The 11,793-nt window shown below is 43.8% G+C and overlaps 1 long non-coding RNA gene across 1 annotated transcript; it reads left to right on the forward strand.

Annotated features, from left to right (window-relative positions):
• The first annotated feature begins 3,718 nt into the window (after positions 1 to 3,718).
• Positions 3,719 to 6,401, forward strand: LOC134532779 (uncharacterized). Its single transcript, XR_010075180.1, has 2 exons — positions 3,719 to 4,421; positions 4,514 to 6,401. It is a non-coding gene; the product is annotated as an uncharacterized LOC134532779 (long non-coding RNA).
• The last annotated feature ends 5,392 nt before the right edge of the window (positions 6,402 to 11,793 follow it).

The raw sequence follows: 11,793 nt of genomic DNA on the forward strand, positions 1-11,793 counted from the left end.
AGTGCTTGATGTGCAATTCCTTGATTACATAGGACTGCGCAGTGTAGGTAACATGTGCACTTATATTGTTACCATGTTCGCTGCTTGCTCATCTTCAGCTGCAGCTGTAGGTGTGGCTGTAGCTGTCCCACTCTCTCTGTGACATTCATTTCTTTCTGGTGTGCTGGGTTCAGGCTGTACCTCCATTACCAGTTGATATACAGGAAGGATATGAGCCTGTATATCAACTGGTAATGGAGGTACAGCCTGAACCCAGCACACCAGAAAGAAATGAATGTCACAGAGAGAGTGGGACAGCTACAGCCACACCTACAGCTGCAGCTGAAGATGAGCAAGCAGCGAACATGACTCACACCACCACACCGACCGAGAACCTGCAGTCAACTGAGTGGTCTAGCATTATGTTGTTATTACAGAACGTGGCAACTATAACAAACCGGTTGGACGACAACGTGGCAGCTATCACCACCCGTTTGGACGCCAACGCTCTGGACAACGCACAGAACATGGCAGCTATCACCAACCGTTTGGATAACAACGCACAGAACGTGACGCAGCTTACTGAGAAGATTGACGGAGTCAGAGGTCAGCTGGACGCAAACCTTTGCGAGTTGAAGAGTGAACTCAACACCAGAATAGAGGTTCTAGATCATCAGCTGCAAACAGGCCTCAGTGACCTGGAGGGACGTTTGGATGCCAGATTACAGGAACAATGTCAGTCGGTGGGACAGCTGGCCAACCAGGTACTGACACAACAAGAAAGAGTTGAGAACTTGGAGTCACACACTACCTCCATGATTCGATCAATGGAACTGGTAAGAATAGAGGGGCGAGACCAGTCACAGCTACTCCAGCAGAGACTCGCACATATAGAGGAGACAGCAGTCACTCTGCAGTCACGAATGGAAACAGTAGAGTCAGGGGCAAGATCAGCCGCTGAACAAGCTGCTCAAGCATGCACCAGCTCACTACAAGAACAGAGGCAACTGAGAGGGGAGGAATTACATAATCGGATGACAACTGCCAACTCCTCCAGGACAGAGCTACCCAACCTACAGCCTACCGTGACTGCCAGTTACCCTTCACCACCAGCCCCAGTGGTTACCTCAAACGCCACACCACCTCATCAGACCCCATCTTGCAGTACTTCACATCTTGATCAGGTGGCTCTGATACATCACCCAGCCAAACATTGGGCTGAGGCTATGCCTACGTTCTCTGGCAAATCCTTAGAAAATCCAGTTAGGTTCCTCAACAAATTTGAGGAATATGCCCGAACCTTTGTACTAAGTGACAATGATAAATTGAAGTGTTTGAACGTAGCCCTTAAAAGTACTGCCTTTTTCTGGTGGGAGTTGCAAAGCCTGCACATCAAATCCTACGAACAATTCAAAGAAAAATTTAGATCCCAGTTTTGGAATCTAAAGGTACAAGGGAATTTGAGGGCCCAGCTACACTCCGACAGATTCGACAGTAGGAAAGGGAGCAGTCTGGAGGCGCACCTTTCATCAATGTATGAGCGCACCAGATATTTAGACATTACCATGTCAGACGATGAATTCATCGCAACCATGCTGACACAACTCCCTATCGCCTACCAAATACAAATGTCGGGACATACCTACAAAGATGTTACTGAGTTTAGGGACCATGTTCTGGCTGTAGACAAACTACAGAGATTACAGCGAGGTCAAGGTGCTAGAGAGGAATCTGAAAGAACACCTCACCAACCACCCAGTAAGAATGTGCCAGTGCACAATTACTGGCAGAACAGGACCAAACAGGACCAGCAGGCAAACGTGCACACCTTGACGTGGGAGAGTACAGTCAAGAGTGATGAGGACCACAACCAAGGGCATCTCGCTAAGAAACAAAAGGGCAAGTATACCCATAAGAATAGGCATAACAAGCCCTACAACAAGACTATCTGGTGGTCGAACAAACATGCCTGTAGTGATGGTGAGGATGGCCACCACGGCCAGCGCTTGGGTAAAACATCTGTTGAACGGCCCCCCAGGAAGGTCACGTACCCCCATCGTTATGCAGATTCAGATGGTGAGGCTGACTACCGTCACCAGAGTCAACGCCAATTTTACGCTGACTATACTAGGGGTAAACATGACTTCCGCCAGCCACATCTCAAGAACCCCGCCAGCCCAGACAGAAGCGGCAGACCACCGAGTCATCACAGCTCGTCTGGCGGCATACAAACTCATTTTGCATATCCACCACCCTCATTCTCATCACAAGAACAGTTCCAGCCACAACAAGGCTATTTTCAACGTAACGCACCAGTGAATCCTGTTGCTGCAGAGTTTCAGGCAGCAGTAAACAGGGCTGCTAATGGTCCAAGTAATTGGACAGGGCCTAACCCAGCAGGTTCAGCTGCTCTGGTGTTGAGTTCACTCTTCAACTCGCAAAGGTTTGCGTCCAGCTGACCTCTGACTCCGTCAATCTTCTCAGTAAGCTGCGTCACGTTCTGTGCGTTGTTATCCAAACGGTTGGTGATAGCTGCCATGTTCTGTGCGTTGTCCAGAGCGTTGGCGTCCAAACGGGTGGTGATAGCTGCCACGTTGTCGTCCAACCGGTTTGTTATAGTTGCCACGTTCTGTAATAACAACATAATGCTAGACCACTCAGTTGACTGCAGGTTCTCGGTCGGTGTGGTGGTGTGAGTCATGTTCGCTGCTTGCTCATCTTCAGCTGCAGCTGTAGGTGTGGCTGTAGCTGTCCCACTCTCTCTGTGACATTCATTTCTTTCTGGTGTGCTGGGTTCAGGCTGTACCTCCATTACCAGTTGATATACAGGCTCATATCCTTCCTGTATACTGTCGTGTTCTGAGAGATCTTCCAGGTTGTTGCTGAGCTCTGACCGACTCCTCAATTCATAGGTCTTATTAACAGACATCTTCGTGTTTATTAAGATATCTGCTATGAATGTTTAGTAAATATTTCGCCTTATTACAACCATAAACTTTTCATCTGTGGAACTTTAATAATATTAATATTTTTTTTTCTTTCATCTGCATTGTTGTAATTTTCGTTAATTTTTTTTTACCGTTTATTTTTTTATTCTGACCATCTGTTTAATTTGTAAATTCAATTAATTTTATTCTAGTTCCTTACCGTATTGTTGTAACCAAAGGCCATGAAAGGATGTTATGAACCATATATATTGGGTATACACGTATCTCAGCCACACAGGAACAGGAAGTAACTTAAAAAAGTGTGATTTTTGGCGTTACTACGTGTAGGCTAAGGCCTGACGCCTGAACAATTAAAATTATTAAAAATATGAGTTTAGGGTATCGTCGGTTGTGTACATTAATGAAATTGTTACAACTAAATATCTTAACGAACTGTAAGTAATATTTACTTGGATTTAAAGCAGTTATGCCAAGTATAAGCCAATTTAAGAATTGCTTAGCTAGGGACGCCATAATTAAGCAGTGTCGCCATTGTTCAAGGCTTAAGCGGCCAGTATAAATTTGCTTACATGCTTATAAATACGTGAGATTTCTAGCCAAACAAACTATATTGTTGCAAAAGTTGATAAAACTGAACTTCAATTAGATTGTATATATAACATAATATAAAGAGAAGTAATTCTACTTAGACACCCAGAAGTCCTACTTTTAAGATAATCGTACTCCCGCTGAACTAAAGCCGTGTAATTCTATTTAAAATAGAATTTAACTTGATATTAAACTCACGTAGTAACGCCAAAAATCACACTTTTTTAAGTTACTTCCTGTTCCTGTGTGGCTGAGATACGTGTATACCCAATATATATGGTTCATAACATCCTTTCATGGCCTTTGGTTACAACAATACGGTAAGGAACTAGAATAAAATTAATTGAATTTACAAATTAAACAGATGGTCAGAATAAAAAATAAACGGTAAAAAAATTAACGAAAATTACAACAATGCAGATGAAAGAAAAAAAAATATTAATATTATTAAAGTTCCACAGATGAAAAGTTTATGGTTGTAATAAGGCGAAATATTTACTAAACATTCATAGCAGATATCTTAATAAACACGAAGATGTCTGTGCTATTACCATGTAATAGTACAGATGCTGTCCCATGGGATAATCATAAAACGAAGCGAGCACAAAGCATAAGATCGCCGGTTTATTATTAACCCATCTGTCTCTCTCACACACAGCAGGTGCGACCGTTACTCGAAGCGACGGTTGAGAATTGGCAAGGAGGTGGGGGTTGGGTGGCGCGCTAATCAGCGATCAACCGGCGGCCGAGGCGTGGCGTGACTGTTCAGTCTCGTGTCAGCCGTCTCGCAGTAGACACCTCGCTGCTTCGCGCTCCGTAAATGGCGCGAGAACTCCGTCGTCTCGTAGTCGTGCTGTTGATAGGGTGTTGGGATGGTGAAGAACATCAAGCAGGAACATAGCACTGGTAGGTTTACTTACAGTTGAGTGTAGTGCTCGGCTAGGTAGTGTCAGGTGCACCAATACTAACACTCAGTGGTTCTCCCGGATTCACCACAGCGTCGTGGTGTGCTGCCACACACCTGGGCAGGCGATAACGATACCTCCACGCCACCGCAGGGGGGTGTCGGCTACTGATCACGGCAACAGGATGTACCGTGTCGGGTGACCTGCGCTCGTGAGAACTAGTGGCTGACAGTGGCGGGTCCTGACGATGTCCGCTACAGTGCCGGGCTCGGCTCTCCAGGTGGCCCGTGGGCTGTCCCAGCCCTTGACCAGGGATGGTATCAACGGGGAATAGACGGAGGTCTCATGCTGACGCCGCTGTGTCAGCATACGTGGCGTCAACCTAATGTCTAGTAGGAGCAAGGCCAGCTCCGTCATCGCACCGCTAAGTATATTTCCGTGTTCTACACTCGTGGTTATTTCCGCACTATGCACACGACAGGTGTGTATCTAGTATATCGCGTTTCCATAACTCACTTTAACAGTAAACATAACAATGTTCTGTGCTGACTGGTTGCTGCTTGAAGTCGCTCTCACAGTAGGATTGGTGTAAATAACCAGGAAAGATTTAATCACTTTTACGAAAATTAATTACTTAATCAAAAAAAAATTATATTCGTTACGAGAAATAGGAAATTGTTTAAAGAAAATAAATTCTAGTTGTCATTATTGACGTATTAATAATATACTATACATTGCAACAATAAGATAAAATCTTATTAATTATTCAACATCAAAGTAATGCTATAATTGTGGATTATCATAGGAACACAATATTTACACAATTGTACTGCTAGTTTACTTATTGGTTGACTAGTCTGTCAGTGGTATAACCTTATATTAGTTTTCTGGTTTTGTTTACAACTTGTAATTACCATATCAATAATTATCAGTGTTGATTTACACCATTTTTTTTTTTTTTTGTAATTATCCTCATTAGATATCATGATAATGTAGCATACAATTGCTATTCAGCCTATTTTACTGCTACATAACAGTATTATGATTGGAATTTTATTCCACAAAAAAAAATATTATTCATATTTACAATGGTTTCAACACAGCATTTAACCTGTGATTTACTGAGTAAATTAGTTGACTACTAATGCAATTATCAGTATTATTACAATTTCTTACAACATATTAAGAGATTATTAAATAACATAACACAAGAAAAATATTTACACACAAGATTAACCAGTTGAAAAATTATATACATAATTAAAGTTATACATAATTGAATATCATCATTTCTTATGATGCAACAGTCATTATTATTTTACAGTTTGTTACACATATTTCATAACCTTATCAGTTCTTATGATATCTTGACAGATATTATTATTATCCAAGCCTAAAATTATTACATAGTGTTCTACAGATGAATAATAATTCAGATGCAGTCTTGGACAATTTCAGTGTTTTTTCTTGAGTATGGTGAGGTTTTCAGCTGGTGGTTTACAGTCTCTCACTATCTTACTCTGGACACAGCTGCACAGTAGATTACTTGCAGAATGCTGTTGTCTTGTTAGGTAGGCTGTCAGCTACTGGCTGATGCGGAGTCTCATATCATTTCAAGAATGTTCATGATCTTCCAGTCAGGTGTTACACCTATTTACCCTGACATATAAAAATTTCTTGCACTTTTATACATTTGTCACAATTCTGTTACAGTGACTTCCTTCAACAACTGGGCAGCATAAGAGCGGACTTTCTCTCGCAACACCAGTGTTCCTTGCTACTGTGGATAACAACTCAGAAGACAATCACATCATCATGTGCTGCTGAACAACAGTGACGTCACTCGCGTGACAGTGTGATCCTCAAGATGACAGTGCTTCGAATTATGTGTTACACATCAAAATAATATTCGGAGTTCATAAAATTAATTTGTGCCCATAATTTATAAAATCAAATTCCAAAATAAATTAGTTCCAGTGCAGTTTTTTTTTCTCTTCATTCTGATAGAGCAAAATAAATCACACAAATTTCTTCATATCAAGCTTCCATAATTTTTTTTTTTTTTTTTTTTTTAAATTTCAAAATATTATTAAATATATATATATTTTTTTTTTTTTATAAATAAGATAGCTTTGTGGGTGATCCAACAACAAGCTAAGGCTCAGAGTGCTACGAGAAGGAGTATCATATCTGCAGGTAACTAGCAGTTAGAGTGTGCATGGCTTAGTAGTTGCAAGTGTTCTTGTGCTTGTAGTATGCAATGTGCATGTACTGCTTAGGAGTCACACAGCTGGTCGGCGAAAAAAAATTAACACATAGTAGTCACTCTTGTTAGGTTGGTTAGCTCACACTATAGTGGATCAGTAGGTTTTTTTTTTTTTCTTCAGAGTAAACCACATGATTACACTGTTAGTAGACATCTAGTCCTGCTCACATGTGTCACCGAAGCTTCATACCCATTTAGGTTATGCCATAGCCATACATTACGGTACCATAATAACCCTAGGTTAGTGCTGTACAACAAATCCCAGTGCGGCAGAGCCTTTGTCTTAGACCGTCACGAGACAACACACTGGTTTTAAGCTCATCAGGCAACCAGACTAGTGCATTTCCTTACACTAACAAATACAGCATACCGTACAACCTTGGCTAGCACAGGTCCTGACTTGGACACAAAACATTTAGCTTCACACACTTACAGTGCTTGATGTGCAATTCCTTGATTACATAGGACTGCGCAGTGTAGGTAACATGTGCACTTATATTGTTACTTAATTCCCCAAGAAAAAAAAACCATTAAACACTATTGTAGTAGCTGACACAAGCAAATAACACTTGTTACTGTGGGACCATAGGCTTGTGGTAGGCCCTTAGCTGGGTTAGGTTATACCTGCCTATGCTGTGGTTGGTGGCAGGGTCTGCCAACTCATAGCAGTTGTTATGTATCCTGTCTGTGACCACATAGGGTCCCTTGAACAGCAAGAACAACTTCTTGGTGACTTTGTCCCATTTCTTGCTCACACTTGCACTCCTGCATAATACGAGCTCTCCTATGTTAAATTGCTTGACTTTCGAAGCCTTCTTCCTTCTTTGCCTTGCTTGTGCCTCAGACTGTAGGCGACTGTTGATCAGATGTTCTACCTCACTGCCTGTGGGTAGTTCTTCGTAATCGGTTTCTTTGTCAAATTTGGGCATATAGAGCGGGTCGATCGCCACCGATCTATCCAGATACAGAGCTTCATAAGGGGTGACATGTAGGCTCTGGATAGCGGGTATGAGTTCGGGGCGATGCAAACCTGACCCGTTCTAGTTTAACACTCTATCCTGGTTGTTCTGGCTGCACTGCTGGGCAGCTGAACCTGCTGGGTTAGGCCCTGTCCAATTACTTGGACCATTAGCAGCCCTGTTTACTGCTGCCTGAAACTCTGCAGCAACAGGATTCACTGGTGCGTTACGTTGAAAATAGCCTTGTTGTGGCTGGAACTGTTCTTGTGATGAGAATGAGGGTGGTGGATATGCAAAATGAGTTTGTATGCCGCCAGACGAGCTGTGATGACTCGGTGGTCTGCCGCTTCTGTCTGGGCTGGCGGGGTTCTTGAGATGTGGCTGGCGGAAGTCATGTTTACCCCTAGTATAGTCAGCGTAAAATTGGCGTTGACTCTGGTGACGGTAGTCAGCCTCACCATCTGAATCTGCATAACGATGGGGGTACGTGACCTTCCTGGGGGGCCGTTCAACAGATGTTTTACCCAAGCGCTGGCCGTGGTGGCCATCCTCACCATCACTACAGGCATGTTTGTTCGACCACCAGATAGTCTTGTTGTAGGGCTTGTTATGCCTATTCTTATGGGTATACTTGCCCTTTTGTTTCTTAGCGAGATGCCCTTGGTTGTGGTCCTCATCACTCTTGACTGTACTCTCCCACGTCAAGGTGTGCACGTTTGCCTGCTGGTCCTGTTTGGTCCTGTTCTGCCAGTAATTGTGCACTGGCACATTCTTACTGGGTGGTTGGTGAGGTGTTCTTTCAGATTCCTCTCTAGCACCTTGACCTCGCTGTAATCTCTGTAGTTTGTCTACAGCCAGAACATGGTCCCTAAACTCAGTAACATCTTTGTAGGTATGTCCCGACATTTGTATTTGGTAGGCGATAGGGAGTTGTGTCAGCATGGTTGCGATGAATTCATCGTCTGACATGGTAATGTCTAAATATCTGGTGCGCTCATACATTGATGAAAGGTGCGCCTCCAGACTGCTCCCTTTCCTACTGTCGAATCTGTCGGAGTGTAGCTGGGCCCTCAAATTCCCTTGTACCTTTAGATTCCAAAACTGGGATCTAAATTTTTCTTTGAATTGTTCGTAGGATTTGATGTGCAGGCTTTGCAACTCCCACCAGAAAAAGGCAGTACTTTTAAGGGCTACGTTCAAACACTTCAATTTATCATTGTCACTTAGTACAAAGGTTCGGGCATATTCCTCAAATTTGTTGAGGAACCTAACTGGATTTTCTAAGGATTTGCCAGAGAACGTAGGCATAGCCTCAGCCCAATGTTTGGCTGGGTGATGTATCAGAGCCACCTGATCAAGATGTGAAGTACTGCAAGATGGGGTCTGATGAGGTGGTGTGGCGTTTGAGGTAACCACTGGGGCTGGTGGTGAAGGGTAACTGGCAGTCACGGTAGGCTGTAGGTTGGGTAGCTCTGTCCTGGAGGAGTTGGCAGTTGTCATCCGATTATGTAATTCCTCCCCTCTCAGTTGCCTCTGTTCTTGTAGTGAGCTGGTGCATGCTTGAGCAGCTTGTTCAGCGGCTGATCTTGCCCCTGACTCTACTGTTTCCATTCGTGACTGCAGAGTGACTGCTGTCTCCTCTATATGTGCGAGTCTCTGCTGGAGTAGCTGTGACTGGTCTCGCCCCTCTATTCTTACCAGTTCCATTGATCGAATCATGGAGGTAGTGTGTGACTCCAAGTTCTCAACTCTTTCTTGTTGTGTCAGTACCTGGTTGGCCAGCTGTCCCACCGACTGACATTGTTCCTGTAATCTGGCATCCAAACGTCCCTCCAGGTCACTGAGGCCTGTTTGCAGCTGATGATCTAGAACCTCTATTCTGGTGTTGAGTTCACTCTTCAACTCGCAAAGGTTTGCGTCCAGCTGACCTCTGACTCCGTCAATCTTCTCAGTAAGCTGCGTCACGTTCTGTGCGTTGTTATCCAAACGGTTGGTGATAGCTGCCATGTTCTGTGCGTTGTCCAGAGCGTTGGCGTCCAAACGGGTGGTGATAGCTGCCACGTTGTCGTCCAACCGGTTTGTTATAGTTGCCACGTTCTGTAATAACAACATAATGCTAGACCACTCAGTTGACTGCAGGTTCTCGGTCGGTGTGGTGGTGTGAGTCATGTTCGCTGCTTGCTCATCTTCAGCTGCAGCTGTAGGTGTGGCTGTAGCTGTCCCACTCTCTCTGTGACATTCATTTCTTTCTGGTGTGCTGGGTTCAGGCTGTACCTCCATTACCAGTTGATATACAGGCTCATATCCTTCCTGTATACTGTCGTGTTCTGAGAGATCTTCCAGGTTGTTGCTGAGCTCTGACCGACTCCTCAATTCATAGGTCTTATTAACAGACATCTTGTGTTTTCACCTTGGAGAGGTAGTCTACTTAGGGATTCTCTTCGAGCCCCACACGTTGCGGCGCCACTTCCTCTGTTCTGCACCTCCCTTTGTTACACTAATAATTCTATCTCTCTCTTTCTTTAATTTATTGTTGAAGTAGGGAGAGAAGGCAGTACAGGGTGGAGGAAAAAAGTGTAGGTACTGTGTTGTTGATACCTTCGTAAACTTAATAATATAACATTGCATAAAAACCTTAGAAACAATGCTCTAACAAATAAACAATAGTAGACGGTAACAACTGACGAATCCAATCTGTAGTTTACTATGGAAATATATAGTATTTTAATTATGGAGTAAGAAATTTGTATATTATGTGGATAGGAAATTGATTATTTAAAGAGTGGTGAAAAATCTGAAGTTTAATAGTTTGAACCATAGATAGTAAACATAACACAGCAACACTTTCAATAATGTACACAACCGACGATACCCTAAACTCATATTTTTAATAATTTTCATATGTATCAAGAGTCAGGTTCAGGTTATGTATGTCAGTGTATGTTTACCAGAAAAAGGCAGTACTTTTAAGGGCTACGTTCAAACACTTCAATTTATCATTGTCACTTAGTACAAAGGTTCGGGCATATTCCTCAAATTTGTTGAGGAACCTAACTGGATTTTCTAAGGATTTGCCAGAGAACGTAGGCATAGCCTCAGCCCAATGTTTGGCTGGGTGATGTATCAGAGCCACCTGATCAAGATGTGAAGTACTGCAAGATGGGGTCTGATGAGGTGGTGTGGCGTTTGAGGTAACCACTGGGGCTGGTGGTGAAGGGTAACTGGCAGTCACGGTAGGCTGTAGGTTGGGTAGCTCTGTCCTGGAGGAGTTGGCAGTTGTCATCCGATTATGTAATTCCTCCCCTCTCAGTTGCCTCTGTTCTTGTAGTGAGCTGGTGCATGCTTGAGCAGCTTGTTCAGCGGCTGATCTTGCCCCTGACTCTACTGTTTCCATTCGTGACTGCAGAGTGACTGCTGTCTCCTCTATATGTGCGAGTCTCTGCTGGAGTAGCTGTGACTGGTCTCGCCCCTCTATTCTTACCAGTTCCATTGATCGAATCATGGAGGTAGTGTGTGACTCCAAGTTCTCAACTCTTTCTTGTTGTGTCAGTACCTGGTTGGCCAGCTGTCCCACCGACTGACATTGTTCCTGTAATCTGGCATCCAAACGTCCCTCCAGGTCACTGAGGCCTGTTTGCAGCTGATGATCTAGAACCTCTATTCTGGTGTTGAGTTCACTCTTCAACTCGCAAAGGTTTGCGTCCAGCTGACCTCTGACTCCGTCAATCTTCTCAGTAAGCTGCGTCACGTTCTGTGCGTTGTTATCCAAACGGTTGGTGATAGCTGCCATGTTCTGTGCGTTGTCCAGAGCGTTGGCGTCCAAACGGGTGGTGATAGCTGCCACGTTGTCGTCCAACCGGTTTGTTATAGTTGCCACGTTCTGTAATAACAACATAATGCTAGACCACTCAGTTGACGGCAGGTTCTCGGTCGGTGTGGTGGTGTGAGTCATGTTCGCTGCTTGCTCATCTTCAGCTGCAGCTGTAGGTGTGGCTGTAGCTGTCCCACTCTCTCTGTGACATTCATTTCTTTCTGGTGTGCTGGGTTCAGGCAACAGTACCCAGGGCTTCTAATGGTCCAAGTAATTGGACAGGGCCTAACCCAGCAGGTTCAGCTGCCCAGCAGTGCAGCCAGAACAACCAGGATAG

The sequence above is a fragment of the Bacillus rossius genome, chromosome 1 (assembly GCF_032445375.1).
Source record: "Bacillus rossius redtenbacheri isolate Brsri chromosome 1, Brsri_v3, whole genome shotgun sequence".
In the NCBI taxonomy this organism is placed as follows: domain Eukaryota; kingdom Metazoa; phylum Arthropoda; class Insecta; order Phasmatodea; family Bacillidae; genus Bacillus; species Bacillus rossius.